This window comes from Schistocerca serialis, chromosome 9, assembly GCF_023864345.2.
Source record: "Schistocerca serialis cubense isolate TAMUIC-IGC-003099 chromosome 9, iqSchSeri2.2, whole genome shotgun sequence".
NCBI classification, from domain to species: Eukaryota; Metazoa; Arthropoda; class Insecta; order Orthoptera; family Acrididae; genus Schistocerca; species Schistocerca serialis.
Window position 1 is genome coordinate 348235954 of NC_064646.1, and position 14715 is coordinate 348250668.

Genomic DNA, 14715 nt, shown 5'->3' on the forward strand with positions numbered 1-14715 from the left:
AATAACGTAAAGAAATTTTTCTTGTGCGAACTATGGAAGAGTACGGACTTTAAAAAAATCTTCGTGCAGCACTTTCGTAACTTACCCTATTTTGCGCAGGTTAGTTACATTTCTTAATTTATGAGTTGACTTGTCAACTCTTTTCAAAATGATACGGCAAAATTACCCGGGTGGTTCTTTCATACATAAAAAAACGTAAGGGAACATCTTTCCTTAACGGTACACTATACTGCGAAGCAATGACTGATCTTATTCAAATCGATTATCGCTCCTCGTTACGCAAGGGGTCTGTTTATTGTACATACAGCATGTGATCAAAAGTATACGGACACCTGGCTGAAAATGACTTACAAGTTCGCGGCGCCTTCCATCGGTAATGTTAGAATTCAACATGGTGTTGGCCCACCCTTAGTCCTGATGACAGCTTCCACTGTCGCAGGCATACGTTCAGTCAGGTGCCGGAAGGTTTCTTGGGGAGTGGCAGCCCATTGTTCACGGAGTACTGCATTGAGGAGAGGTATAGATATCAGTCGGTGAGGCCTGGCACGATCACCGTTCCAAAACATCCCAAAGATGTTCTATAGGATTCAGGTCAGGACTCTGTGCAGGCCAGTCCATTACAAGGATGTTATTGACGTTTAACCATTCCGCCATAGGCGGTGCGTTATGAACAGGTTCAAATGGTTCAAATGGCTCTGAGCACTATGGGACTTAACTTCTGTGGTAATCAGTCCCCTAGAACTTAGAACTACTTAAACCTAACTAACCTAAGGACATCACACACATCCATGCCCGAGGCAGGATTCGAACCTGCGACCGTAGCAGTCGCGCGGTTCCTTAACCGCGAGACCACCGCGGCCGGCTATGAACAGGTCCTCGATCGTGTTGAAAGATGCAGTCGCCATCCCCGAACTGCTCTTCAACAGTGGGAAGCAAGAAGGCGCTTAAAGTATCAAAAATGACTCTGAGCACTATGGGACTTAACTGCTGAGGACATCAGTCTCCTAGAACTTAGAACTACTTAAAGCTAACTAACCTAAGGACATCACACACATCCATGCCTGAGGCAGGATTCGAGCCTGCGACCGTAGTGCTCGCGTGGTTCCAGACTGTAGCGCCTAGAACCGCTCGGCCACACCGACCGGCAAAATATCAATGTAGGCCTGTGTTGCAATAGTACCACGCAAAACAACAAGGGTTGCAAGCCACGTCCATGAAAAACACGACCACACCATAACACCACCGTCTCCGAATTTTACTGTTGGCACTACACGCAGTGGCAGATGACGTTCGCCAGGCATTCGCCATCCCACACCCTGTCATCGGATCACCACAATGTGTACCGTGATTCGTCACTCCACACAACGTTCTTCCACCGTTCAATCGTCGAATGTTTACGCTCCTGACTCCAAGCGAGGCGTCGTTTGGCATTTGCCGGCCTGATATGTGGCTTATGAGCAGGCGCTCGACCATGAAATCCCAGTTTCCCTCCTAACTGTCATAGTACTTGCAGTGGATCTTGGAATTCCTGTGTGATGGTATGGATAGATGTCTGCCTATTACGCATTACGACCCTCTTCAACTGTCGGCGGTCTATGTCAGTCAACAGACGAGGTCGGCCTGTACGCTGGACCTAGGAATGTTTAGGAGTGTGGAAATCTCGCGTACAGACGTTTGAAACAAGTGACACCCAATCACCTGCCCACGTTCGAAGTCCGTGAGTTCCGTGTAGCGCCCCATTCCGCTCTCTCACGATGTCAAATGACTACTGAGATCGCCAATATGAAGTACCTGGCAGTAGGTGGCAGCACAATGCACCTAATATGAAAAACGTATGTTTTTGGGGGTGTTCGGGTACTTCTGATCACATATTGTAGAATGGTACTGGCAGCCGGTTTCATCGGTGTTAATTACATAACTGAGGTCAGAATTAGGGATGAGTGCCTTCGTCTGTACCTTGATTCCTTCCGCAGCTGATAATACTTCGTTCATCGTTGAGAAGTCTTCTTAGCTGTCACAATATTTGTAACTGTAACTACGAACCACAAAGAAATCCCTCCAAAACCCAGGCGATCATTGTAGGCAAAACCACCCCTTCCTTCCGCCTCCTTGATTTCTATCTCACCGTCTATGGCCGTCCTATCGCCCTCACTCCCACCCTAAGTACCTTTGCGTCACCCTCGACCGTCGCCTCTCCTGGACTCCCCATGTCCGGACAATCCAAGCCAAGGCACGCTCCCGACTCCATCTCCTCAAGCTCCTTTCCGCCTGTACGTGGGGTCTGGACCCCTCCACCATCCTCCACACCTATAAATCCCTCATCCGCCCTATCTTTTGTTACGCCCATCCGACCTGGATCTCCGCCCCCCCCTACCTTTTATAAATCTCTACAAATCCTTGAACGCCATGCTCTCCGCCTCACCTATCGCATCCGTCTCCCCTCCCCCACGCGGATCCTGTATGATCTCATCCCCTTCCCCCACCTCCTCCTTTTCCTTGAAAGGATACGGATCCTGTACACCTCCCGCAAACTCGATCCTCCTCATCCGCTTGTCTCACCCATCCTCTCCCACCCCCGCCTGCTGCCGCGCCTGTATTCCCACGTCCCACCCGGTCTCCATCTCTCCACCCTCCTTATCCTCTCCCAAGGTGGCTTCCGCCAGCTCCCCCTCCCTGATGATGTCCTCCTCCCCTCCATCTACCCCTCCTATCAAATTTGATCCTCCCCCCACTTCCTGTGTCCTTTCCTTTAGGCAACCTCCCTCCCTTCTCTTCCCTTCCCTTCTCTTTCCTTTTCCCCCATCCCCTCCCTCCTCCCCTCTTCCCCCGGGCTTCCCCACCCCCTTCCTCCCTCCCCCTCTCTCTCCTGCCCATGGCATCTCTGCTCTCCCCTCTCCCTCTTCCATTCCCCTTCCTTCTCCTCCTCTCTTGGCAGGTCCCCGGACTCGCACACGCTCAGTGAACATTCACGTGCTGGAGATCATCGCCATCAGTGTCTCGTGTGTGTGCCTTCGTTTGTGTTTTAGTGTTTGTTCGCCGTCACGCCACCACCGTTCACGTGTCCCGTCGCCATCATCCATGTTATGTGCGCCGTGTCAACTAGTGTTAGTGATGTTTCTTGTCCAGTGTGAACGGCTCCATGCTTTTTTGTTTTTTAGTGTCTACATTTTTTGCCCGCCGTTTTGATTGTGTTCTCTGTGCCACTTATATGTACTACTTATTGTCAAACTCAAAGCTGAAGAGCGGCGTACTGTGCTGCTGACAGCCCGCCTTTGTATAAGGTGTTTAAAATCACAATAAAGAAAAAAAACCACAAAGAAAATACACAAATGAAGAAAACGTGCTCCAATGACTGATTTTATTAATGAAATTACTACGGCACAAACGACTCTTTTTGAATCATTTCGCGTGACATATACTGTGTACTGATTTTCTGTACGAAGAAATTGAAAAGAAAAAGAAAGGAAAAAGGTACATATGCTAGGTCTGAACCCGTAACACCAGCGTATAACCGAAACCTCACCCCCTGCACTGCGCTTGCTCGGTCGAAACATCATCAACGTTTCAGATGTGGGGGGGGGGGGGAGGGGGGAGGGGGTACGTATAAAACGCCAACGTCGATTTTACTGTCGCATGATAGCCGCTAGCCAGGTACTCTGGACATGTCCCTCTCCAACATACCGAAGACGCATCTAAACCCGCGAGTAACGGGTCTGACGGTCCCCTTGTCAGTTACAGGAATTTCAACCATGGGGAGTGCTGTAGCAAGGACAAACTTTATAGAGAAACACGTACGAGACAATGAAGTACAGGTCGTGCGTAGCACTGAACACATTGACTGGACAACAGCAATACATGTTACAAAATAGGCCGATCACTTCTTTGCGATGGCCCACCAGAATGCGCCAGCGACCCAGGTGGCCTCAATAAGCGGGCCTGTGAACTGAATGGAAGCGCGACCTCTGAAATCACGCGCGTCATGAGTGAAGGTACATCAGGCAGTGTTTCAACAGGATGGTGGACCGCCACGCTGGGGGTTATCTGTTCGCCACTTCTGGGATGAAACCTTTCAAGACAGTCCAACATTATGGCCATTACATTCACCAGGCATAACTGCTGTTTACCTATCTTTGTGGGGTTATGTTAAGGATAAAGTCTTCAGTTCGGTAGTTTCTGATGTGAAAACTCTTACAGCACAAATATGAGATGCTCTAGAGACGGTGACGTAAGCCATGTTGAGAATTGCATGGAGAGAAATTGAGAATTTCCTGGGCCTTCTACGGGCATAAAACTGAGCACATAAGGGCAACAGACTGAGCACATATGGATGTGTATTCAAAACAAGCTTCATCAGTTAAGCTACCACCTACAACTAGCTGCCTAACGGTATCTGGAATAATTCCTTAGAAATGCATTTTTGTAATCAGTAAAAGACGTTATGCTCATCCTGTACGTGTGTGTGTGTGTCTACGTACCATCACTTCCCCTCCGTTTCTACATCAGACGTAGACTCTGGATGGCAGGAAAGACACGAGTGGCTCGTCGCGATTCGAAACTTATTAATTAACCGTCCAAAGAGTGAAGTATTTAACACAATTTTTTTTAACCATCACGTCTTAATAGCTTCAGTACAAATACTGTACAATATAATCTGACAGTTATGGTAGGCTCACTAACATATTTGCATAGGTACATATCGTTGGGGGAACGGTGGGAGGGAGAGTAAGACTCAAAAATTGACACTTTTTATAAAAATGGTTCAATCAGTTTTCAAAAGTGTCATGTCACAGCAACTAAATTTTATAGATGGCATAAAAAACGTATTATATACCAGAGAATAGATGGTTATCCATTCACTTCGACAAGTCTCACTTGTATACGGATCCAAGTAGCTCAAAATGGTTCAAATGGCTCTGAGCACTATGGGACTCAACATCTGAGGTCATCAGTCCCCTAGAACTTAGAACTACTTAAACCTAAATAACCTAAGGACATCATACACATCCTTGCCCGAGGCAGGGTTCGGACCTGCGACCGTAGCGGTGGCACGGTTCCATACTGAAGCGCCTAGAACCGCTCGGCCACAACGGCCGGCAATACAAGTAGCCTCAACGTATTTTGTAAAAGAAAGCATTTTTCCCTTGTAGGCTGCAAAAGTTATAATTTTTTCTTTTTTAAATTTGACGTAACAAGTGTATAAACCGAAGTTGACATGTATTAAAATGTGGTTCTCGGGTGAATGGTTGTTTAGTTCGTTCTCCATCTGTAGTGTACATGAACCTGCCACATATTTTACAATCATTCAGCTTGTATTCGATACAGAACATGCCAATATTGATTTCTGGTTCCAAATTTGGACTGAAAAATTGATCTGTATATCATATCCAGAGTGACATGGCGAATAGTGATGTTACGTATCTAAGTACTAGATGGTACACTGTGTCGAACATACGACTCTGTCATTTATTATGTTTCTAGGATTTTTAGATTTTTCCACAAGTTATTTATTTTATCCTTCCGTGTTTTTGTAGGCTCTTGATAATGACTCACAGTCGAAATTGGCCACTAGCATCAAATAAACAATACATTTTACGGCCTAAAAAGGACAACGTATTCTTTCCCCAGCTATAGAAGTGTATGGAATTCTCTAATGAATAAAAACTCTGTACTAGAGATTTCAGGCGCAGGGGGTTGGGGGTAAGCAGTGTCAAAAAAATGGTTCAAATGGCTCTCAGCACTATGGGACATAACTTCTGAGGTCAACAGTCCCCTAGAACTTAGAACTACTTAAACCTAACTAACCTAAGGACATCACACACATCCATGCAAGAGGCAGGATTCGAACCTGCGACTGTAGCGGTCGCGCGGTTCCAGACTGTAGCGCCTAGAACCGCTCGGCCACTCCGGCCCGCTAAGTAGTGTCCTTTCTTGTTTTGTAGGCACCTATGATTATTCATAACTACCGCCAAGACTTCAGAAGAGTATTGCCCGAAAACTGCAAGACAAACGGAAAAATAACACATATCAGTGACCAGAACAACTCTCCAAATTTTTAGCTTACGTGAGAGGCGCTGAATAGGGGCTGCGTTAGTGAAGCGGCAAACATCAATACACGAGTACAATAAATTCATCCAAATCGCTGCTGCTGGCGCAGAGACAGCAGCACACATCGGAAATCAGTTCATTCGATTGCCTATGCGAAAACGCAAACCAATTCGAACGACAATAAGAATCAGTTGATTTGTATACAAGTTGTGACACGCCTGCCCCTTACTAGCGTGTTCCGAAATTACGTCAAGTCGGCTGCTAGATATATATAAACCTTTGAGAGAAGCTCTGTCCACGGGTATGTGTCACCTTGAGGTGTTTCTTGAAGTTTTTGCGTAATTGCCTTCTGAAACGCCGGAGTTAGCTGTGAATAACCCTGCACTAAATTCTTGGCTGCTCGTCATAACACAGTGCTCCCGCAGAGGCAGGTTGACGAACGACTCGCTGCTTTACTCACTCCTGGCACACACCGCAGTGGCTGAGTGGCCGTAAGTAAGTACGCCGAGTGGCTGGCCAGAGCGCTGACGGCTGCGGATTACCGCCGCGGAGAGCCACATTAGGACGAAAGGCCACCGGAGTCGGGAAATAGCACGCCGCGCCCTGGCACCGGCGGAAACTTGGCGAGAACCACTTTCCTCCTCGCTGCACTGCAGAGGACGCGGTGAGTGGTGAATATTCCCACGCCGGGTCTTCATTTTAGCTTCACTTTGAGTTCGCGAGGAAACTTGGACCAGTCGTATGGTACGTTACTACCCCTCTCTGTGTTATGGCCGGTGGCTCCGCGCACGGTCTTCGACGTGTCTGTGACGCTGCTCTCAAAAAGAGTACATAAAATCGCGTATTGTCCATGCTGTAGAGAGGACGTAAAATGCAAATTGACGATAGCAGGAAAAGTGTAAAACTTCCTGGCGGATTAAAAGTGTGTGCTGGTTGGTTGGGTTCTTTGGGGAAGGAGACCAGACAGCGAGGTCATCGGTCTCATTGGATTAGGGAAGGACGGGGAAGGAAGTCGGCCGTGCCCTTTCAAAGGAACCATCCCGGCATTTGCCTGGACCGATTTAGGGAAATCACGGAAAACCTAAATCAGGATGGCCGTCGTCCTCCCGAATGCGAGTCCAGTGTCTAACCACTGCGCCACCTCGCTCTGTGTGCTGGACCGAGACTCGAACTCGGGACCTTTGTCTTTCGTGGACAAGCGCTGTACCAGCTGAGATAATAACGACTCACAGCCCCTCCTCACACTTTCCTTCTGGCAATACCTCACGAGTTAGTGAAGGTTTACCCAACTTCATTCACAATCACTGGTTTAAATACTCTCATTTTCAAATCTTTTTTCAATATGGTAGTACATTGTTGACAACCATACTTCAAATTGACCTGCTCTTTTGCATGTGGATGTTGTGGTCCTCATTCCAAAGATTTTTTTGATGCAGCTCTTTACACTGGTCCACCGTGTGCAAGCCTCTTGACCTCTGCTCTGGGTAACTGGTGTAAGCCACATCAATTTGAACCGCATTGCTGTATTCAGGTCTTCGTCTTCCTCTATTGTTTTCACCGCCTCTCCCCGTCGCCATCCCCCTCCCTACACACAAACACTTCCCTCTCCATTACTTTCAGACATATCCGACATGAAGCGCCAAAGAAAGTAGTAAAGAGACGCGTATTCAAATACATAGATATGTGAACAGGCAGAATACGGCTCTGCGGTCGGCAACGTCTATATAAGACAACACGTGTCTGACGCAGTTACTAGATTGGTTTCGGCTGCTGAAAATGTCAGCGTACGAACCATTCAACGAAACATCATCGATATGGGTTTTCGGAGGCGAAGGCCCACTCGTTTACCCTTGATGACTGCATGACACAAAGCTTTACGCCTCTCCTGGGCCCGTCATCACCGACATTGCACTGTTGATGACTTGAAACATGTTGCCTGGTCGGACGAGTCTCGTTTCAAATTGTATCGACCGGATGGACGTGTACGGGTATGGAGACAATCTCATGAATCCTGTACGTCACCAGGGGGCTGTCCAAACTGGTGGAGGCTCTGTAATGGTATGCGGTGTGTGCAGTTGGAGTGGGATGGGACCTGATACGTCTAGACATGCCTCTGACAGATCCTGTCTCATCACCTGCATCCATTCATGTCCATAGTGCATCCTGACGGACTTGGGCAATACCAGCGGGGCAACGCGACACCCCACAAGTCCAAAATTGCTACAGAGTGGCTGTATACTTTAACCACGACTGCATGCGAACACATTACAAACTTAGCCGTTTCGGAAATGCTTCCATCCTTGGCCCGAAAGTCAATGATCATACCCTCAGTTTTCTCATTTGGACATCAAGTGCACAGTTTTCCGCTCGACACGCTTTATATGTCCTCCGCTGCTAGCGCTGCCACCTTACACCTATCAGTTGCTATTTCACGCTGACGTTGAAGATAGGCGATAGTCATATAAATAACACTGAACCGTGTATTTTGCTGTTTTTATACAAACTTTGGCGCAGGTTGCGCCAATTTTGACCGGAACTTTTTCCTGTGAATCTGGTCAAATGCTACTCATTTCCCCAACTGTAGAAAGTCCTGACGGGTACGGAGTTTCTCGGACAGCCTGTATAAGTGTCGCAGACACAAAGGTACTTGCTGCAGCAAGTAGATCGATTCCGTATTTCTGGATTTCCGGAAGGCGTTTGACATTGTACCACACAAGCGGCTTGTAGTGAAATTGCGTGCTTACGGAATATCGTCTCAGTTATGTGACTGGATTTGTGATTTCCTGTCAAAGTGGCCACAGTTCGTAGTAACTGGCGGAAAGTCATCGAGTAGAACGTAAGTGATTTCTGGCGTTACCCAAGGTGGTGTTATAGGCCCTTTGCTGTTTCTTAACTATATAAACGATTTGGGAGACAATCTGAGCAGCCGTCTTAGGATGTTTGCATATGTTTATCGACTAATAAAGTCATCAGAAGAACAAAACAAATTGCAGAACGATTTAGAAAAGATATATGAATGGTGCGAAAATTGGCAGTTGACCCTAAATAACGAAAAGTGTGAGGTCATCCACATGAGTACTAAAAGGAACTCGTTAAACTTCGGTTACACGATAAATCAGTCTAATCTAAAAGCCGTAAATTCAACTAAATACCTAGGTATTACAATTACGAACAACTTAAATTGGAAGGAACATATAGAAAATGTTGTGGGCGAAGGCTAACCAAAGACTGCGTTTTAATGGCAGGACACTTAGAAAATGTAACAGACCTACTAAGGAGACTTCCTAAACTACGCTTGTCCGTCCTCTTTTAGAATACTGCTTCGCGGTGTGGGATCCTTATCAGATAGGACTGACGGAGTACATCGAAAAAGTTCAAAGAAGGGCAGCACGTTTTGTATTATCGCGAAATATGGGAGAGAGTATCACATCATTGATACAGGATTTGGGCTGGACATCATTAAAAGAAAGGCGTTTTTCGTTGCGACGGAATCTTCTCACGAAATTCCAATCACCAACTTTTTCCTCCGAATACGAAAATATTTTGTTCGCACCGACCTACATAGGGAGAAACGATCACCATGATTTATTTATTTTTCGAGACCAGGCCATAAAATGATTAAAAAACTAATAAGTATTTATTCAAATAACAAATTTGCAAAATTAAATGCGTACAGTGGTATTTACGACACAGATTCAATAATACACACAAACAAGCAGCAGATAAACAAGTAGCAAGATGATTATATTTTTGACGGGCCCAGTATTCGGCGGTTGTCATAGCAGTTTCGCTGGCTGCAGCAAGACCACAGATAGTGCATGCAGCCGGTAGGTTCCTGCAGACTAGCAGACGTTATTCGTCCTGTACGTCACCACACTGACAAGTTTCCTCCTCATTACTGAAGCCCCACTTCCTGAGGTTGGCTTTTCACCTTGACACCCCAACTCGCAGTCTGTTCAAAGTCTTCCATGTCACGTATGACAGGTGTGAACCTTCGGCTATTTCCTCCTTGACCGTTATGTGATTGTCTTCAGCAGGAGTCTCACCAAAGCTCCTCTCTGAGAGTTCTGGGAGATGAACGAATTGCCATAGTTTTCTGTAGGAAGCTTTTTCTTGACCTCAGTCTTGGCTGTTGAGGGTCATGTCCGAACAAAGGATGTCTAGGGTCGATTTCTTGTTTTTTCTTCTCCACTTCTGTTGCAGCTTGCCTTCGAATGCGTGGCGGTGCTACACCCTACACCCATAATTTGGTACAGCTTATTGACAGGAGTAGGTCGTAAGCAGCCTGCAACAATGCGTCGGCGGTTGTCATAGCAGTTTCGCTGGCTGCAGCAAGACCACAGATAGTGCATGCAGCCGGTAGGTTCCTGCAGACTAGCAGATGTTATTCGTCCTGTACGTCACCACACTGACAAGTTTCCTCCTCACTACTCAAGCCCCACTTCCTGAGGTTGGTTTTGCACATTGACACCCCAACTCGCAATCTGTTCAAAGTCTTCCAGGTCACGTATGACAGGTGTGAACCTTCGACTATTTCCTCCTTGACCATTATGTGATTGTCTTCAGCTAGGAGTCTCACCAAAGCTCCTCTCTGCGAGTTCTGGGAGACGAACGAATTGCCATAGTTTTTCAGGGCTGTATCTACATGTTTAGCATGTGAAAAGTTTTGCCAGACAGGTGCTGCGCATTCTACGGCGAAGAAACATAGCGCCAAGGCAGATGTTCTAAGCACTTTTGGCTGGGCACCCCAGGTGGTTCCTGTAAGTTTGCGCATGATGTTGTTCCGCGCTTTTACTTAGAGGCTCGTTTCTTCACAGTGGGCTTAGAATGTGAAGGAACGGTCCATCTTCACCCCCTGGTATTTAGGAGTTTCGCAGTGGAGTAGTTGTTCTCCTCTCCAAGTGATGTTCAATTTCCTATTGGCTTCCCTATTTCTAAGATGGAATGCACAGAGTTGGGTCGTTCCAGGGTTCGGTTTCAGTTGGTTTTCACAGTAATAATTGGCCAAATTTTCAAGAGCTGTTGTCAGTTTCACGTCTACTTCCTCAAAGGTCTCACCTTGGGCAGCGAGTGCTGTATCATCAGCGTATATGAATGCCTTAGTTGAAGAGTTAATTGGCTGGTCATTTGTGTAGATATTATATAACAGCGGAGACAGCACACTTCCCTGAGGGAGACCATTCTTCTGCATTCTCCATCGACTCTTCTTGTCTTGGAGAGAGACGAAGTATCTCCTGTTTTGCACCATACACTCAAGGATCTGAGGTAGTTAAGTATGCTTTTCTAAGCAGCTTTTTGTGGTTAACAGTATTATAAGCCGCCGTGAGGTCGATGAAAGCCCCACCTGTTATTTCCCCCCTCTCATACCCATCCTCAATATGCTGAGTCAAATTAAGGATATTTATCCACAGCAAGACCTTCTCGGTCGGAAGCCGGACTGCACTTTTATGAGTATTTCATCAATATACTCCGATATTCGAGTTAAGATCAGCCTTTCCAATACCTCGTACAAATGACAAAGGAGTGAAACCGGACGGAAACTTTTTGGGTCTGTTGGTTTTTTCAAAAAATGTTCAAATGTGTGTGAAATCTTATGGGACTTAACTGCTAAGGTCGTCAGTCCCTAAGCTTCCACACTACTTAATCTAAATTATCCTAAAGACAAACAAACACACCAATGCCCAAGGGAGGACTCGAACCTCCGCCGGGACCAGCCCGGTTTATTCCCAGGCTTTAAAAGTGCTATTACCTTGCCTAACTAATGAGGAGGTATTGAATAGAATTGGGGAGAAGAGGAGTTTGCGGCACAACTTGACTAGAAGAAGGGATCGGTTGGTAGGACATGTTCTGAGGCAGTACCAATTTGGTACTGGAGGGCAGCATGGAGGGTAAAAATCGTAGAGGGAGACCAAGAGATGAATACACTAAACAGATTCAGAAGGATGTAGGCTGCAGTAGGTACTGGGAGATGAAGAAGCTTGCACAGGATAGAGTAGCATGGAGAGCTGTATCAAACCAGTCTCAGGACTGAAGACCACAACAACAACAACCTTGGCTTTACGCCAGATCTTGGGGATTTGCAATTTTAAAATGCAGGTGTTCATAAGGTTTAATATCCACTGTTTTGTGGCAGGTCCAAACTTTTTGATTTGTTCCGTCCGTATTTCGTCTAGGACGGAACAAATCAAAAAGTTTGGACCTGCCACGAAACAGTGGATATTAAACCTTATGAACACCTGCATTTTAAAATTAAAAATGAGTGAAATCAGAGCTCGTACGGAAAGATATAGGTGTTTGTTCTTTCCGCGCGCTATACGAGATTGGAATAATAGAGAATTGTGAAGGTGGTTCGATAAACCCTCTGCCAGGCACTTAAATGTAATTTGCAGAGTATCCATGTAGATGTAAAGTGCAGCGCCAATAAGAGCGAAGGTCCGACGTTTCTCCCGCCTTCCGGGCGCCGCCTCTGGTGAGGGTGGAGTGCGGCCTGCAGAACTCCCTGGAGCGGACAGCGGCGTCCCCGCTGCCGACAGGCGGCCTGGCCTGGTGCTGGCGAGGTATTCGCGGCACGAACGGAACGGCGCGTCAATCGATGAGGCCCGCGCCGTGATTGGCCCGACGGCTGTGTGGATCTTCCGAGAACGGCGCTGCGGCCCAGCAGACAACCACGCTGACAGCCACACTATATATAGACTGCATATCTTTCCGCACGCGGCGGGTCGGGCAACGAGAAAACTTTCTACCAGAGAAACGTTGACGCTCTGTTTGATTGACGGCCAGAGCGAATGCCGTGACATGTAATGCATTGTCAAATGATTTGGCGTGCTGTTCCATTCCTTTTCGTTGCGTTCCGTTCAGTTAAGCGTGAATCGACTTTTAAACGAATTGTACTCGAACGACTTTCTGCCCAAAATCGACTTCTTGTTTGGGGCGTGCCTTGTGTGCTTGCTCGTAAAAGCAGATAACCACGTCGGGAGTGAACCAGTGACGTCAATCATCTGTTGACTCTGCCGAATATGGAGTTCTATAATCTCGAGAGCGTTACCAAGTATGCAGAAACAGAGGACTGTGGCGTCGTCTGTTGACAACCAAAGTTGACCTATTTTCGTCGAGCTCACGCTTACTATAGTACTGCATTTTTGTCTTTTTAATTTTTATGGTGGCGTTTGTTTCGTTTTGTGACACACTGCAAATGTTACAACAAGTTTTGGCATTTGTCCTCCTAGTGTTCTCCAACAAGAGAGAAAATACATGAAACCGAAAAGATATTTACAGGTTTTACAACACCTGGACAAAGACAAAGACTACTCTATACATAAATAAGAATGTAAATACATAAAGGATTATTACGATTACCCGACAGTAAAAAAAGTCAGCTCCATTTGATGAGTTAAAAATTTTCGATGGTTTTTAGCACTGAGGAAGAAAACAAGATAGCAAAGATAAAGTAAAATTACGCTATTTACGAGGGAGGGTTTTTAAATGGGGGCCTTTTTTTTAAGAAAAATAACCAAAACTTTTATTTACAAATCATATCTGTTTCTGCGTTTTACATCAGTCTCTTTATTTTTCTACGTAGGTGTATTGTTTGCTTAGACACTTGTCATATCTTAAAACTAAGTTTTGAAATCCCTCTTCAAAGTAGTTTGCGCATGCTCTGACAGCCAATATGAGGTTTCAGCTACCAAAAAAAAGGCGGAAATCGCTCGAAGCAAGGTCAGGGCTGCGCGGTGGGTGATCTAAGACGTCCCACCTGAAAGAGTCAGTTACCTAGGCCGCGCGGAGCGGCCGTGCGGTTTAAGACGCCATGTCACGAATTGCGCGGCCCCTCCCGCCGCAGGTTCCAGTTCTCCCTCGGGCATGGGTGTGTGTGTTGTTCCCAGCATAAGTCAGTTTAAGTTAGTTTATGTAGTGCATAAGTTCGGGGACCAATGAAAATGGTTCAAATGGCTCTGAGCACTATGGGACTCAACTGCTGAGGTCATTAGTCCCCTAGAACTTAGAACTACTTAAACATAACTAACCTAAGGACATCACAAACATCCATGCCCGAGGCAGGATTCGAACCTGCGACCGTAGCGGTCTTGCGGTTCCAGACTGCAGCGCCTTTAACCGCACGGCCAATTCGGCCGGCAGGGACCAATGACCTCAGCAGTTCGGTCCCTTAGGAATTCACACACATTTGAACATTTTTTAGTTACCGAGTCTGGATAGCAGTGTGAGGCCTTGAGTTATATTGATGATCTAGCGCTGTGATAGCGTTTGTTTGGGTTTGACCTTGACAGGTGATGTAGAGTGCCGCCGTTCTACTGAATGTTGCCTGGATTCAGGGGTGAAATGGGATACTCGTCCTTCATCTCCTGTGACGATTCAATTCAATACGTCATCCCTTTCTTCGTCATAACCACTCAAGAAGGTGAAGGCACTGGCCAATCTCTTTCATTTGTGGTCTTCTTTAAAGAGTTTGGGTACCCATCGAGAGAACAATTTCCTGAAGTTAATGTTTTCACACACAATTGTTATACAATACAGACCAAGACACTTGAGAAAATTCCACTCACAGAGCGGTTATTGTGAATATTCTCTCTTCATGCATTTTTGTGCCTGTTGCAGACGCCAAATCTTCTGTGATCACAGATGGTCGACCTTAGCGTTCTTCGTCATGAACGT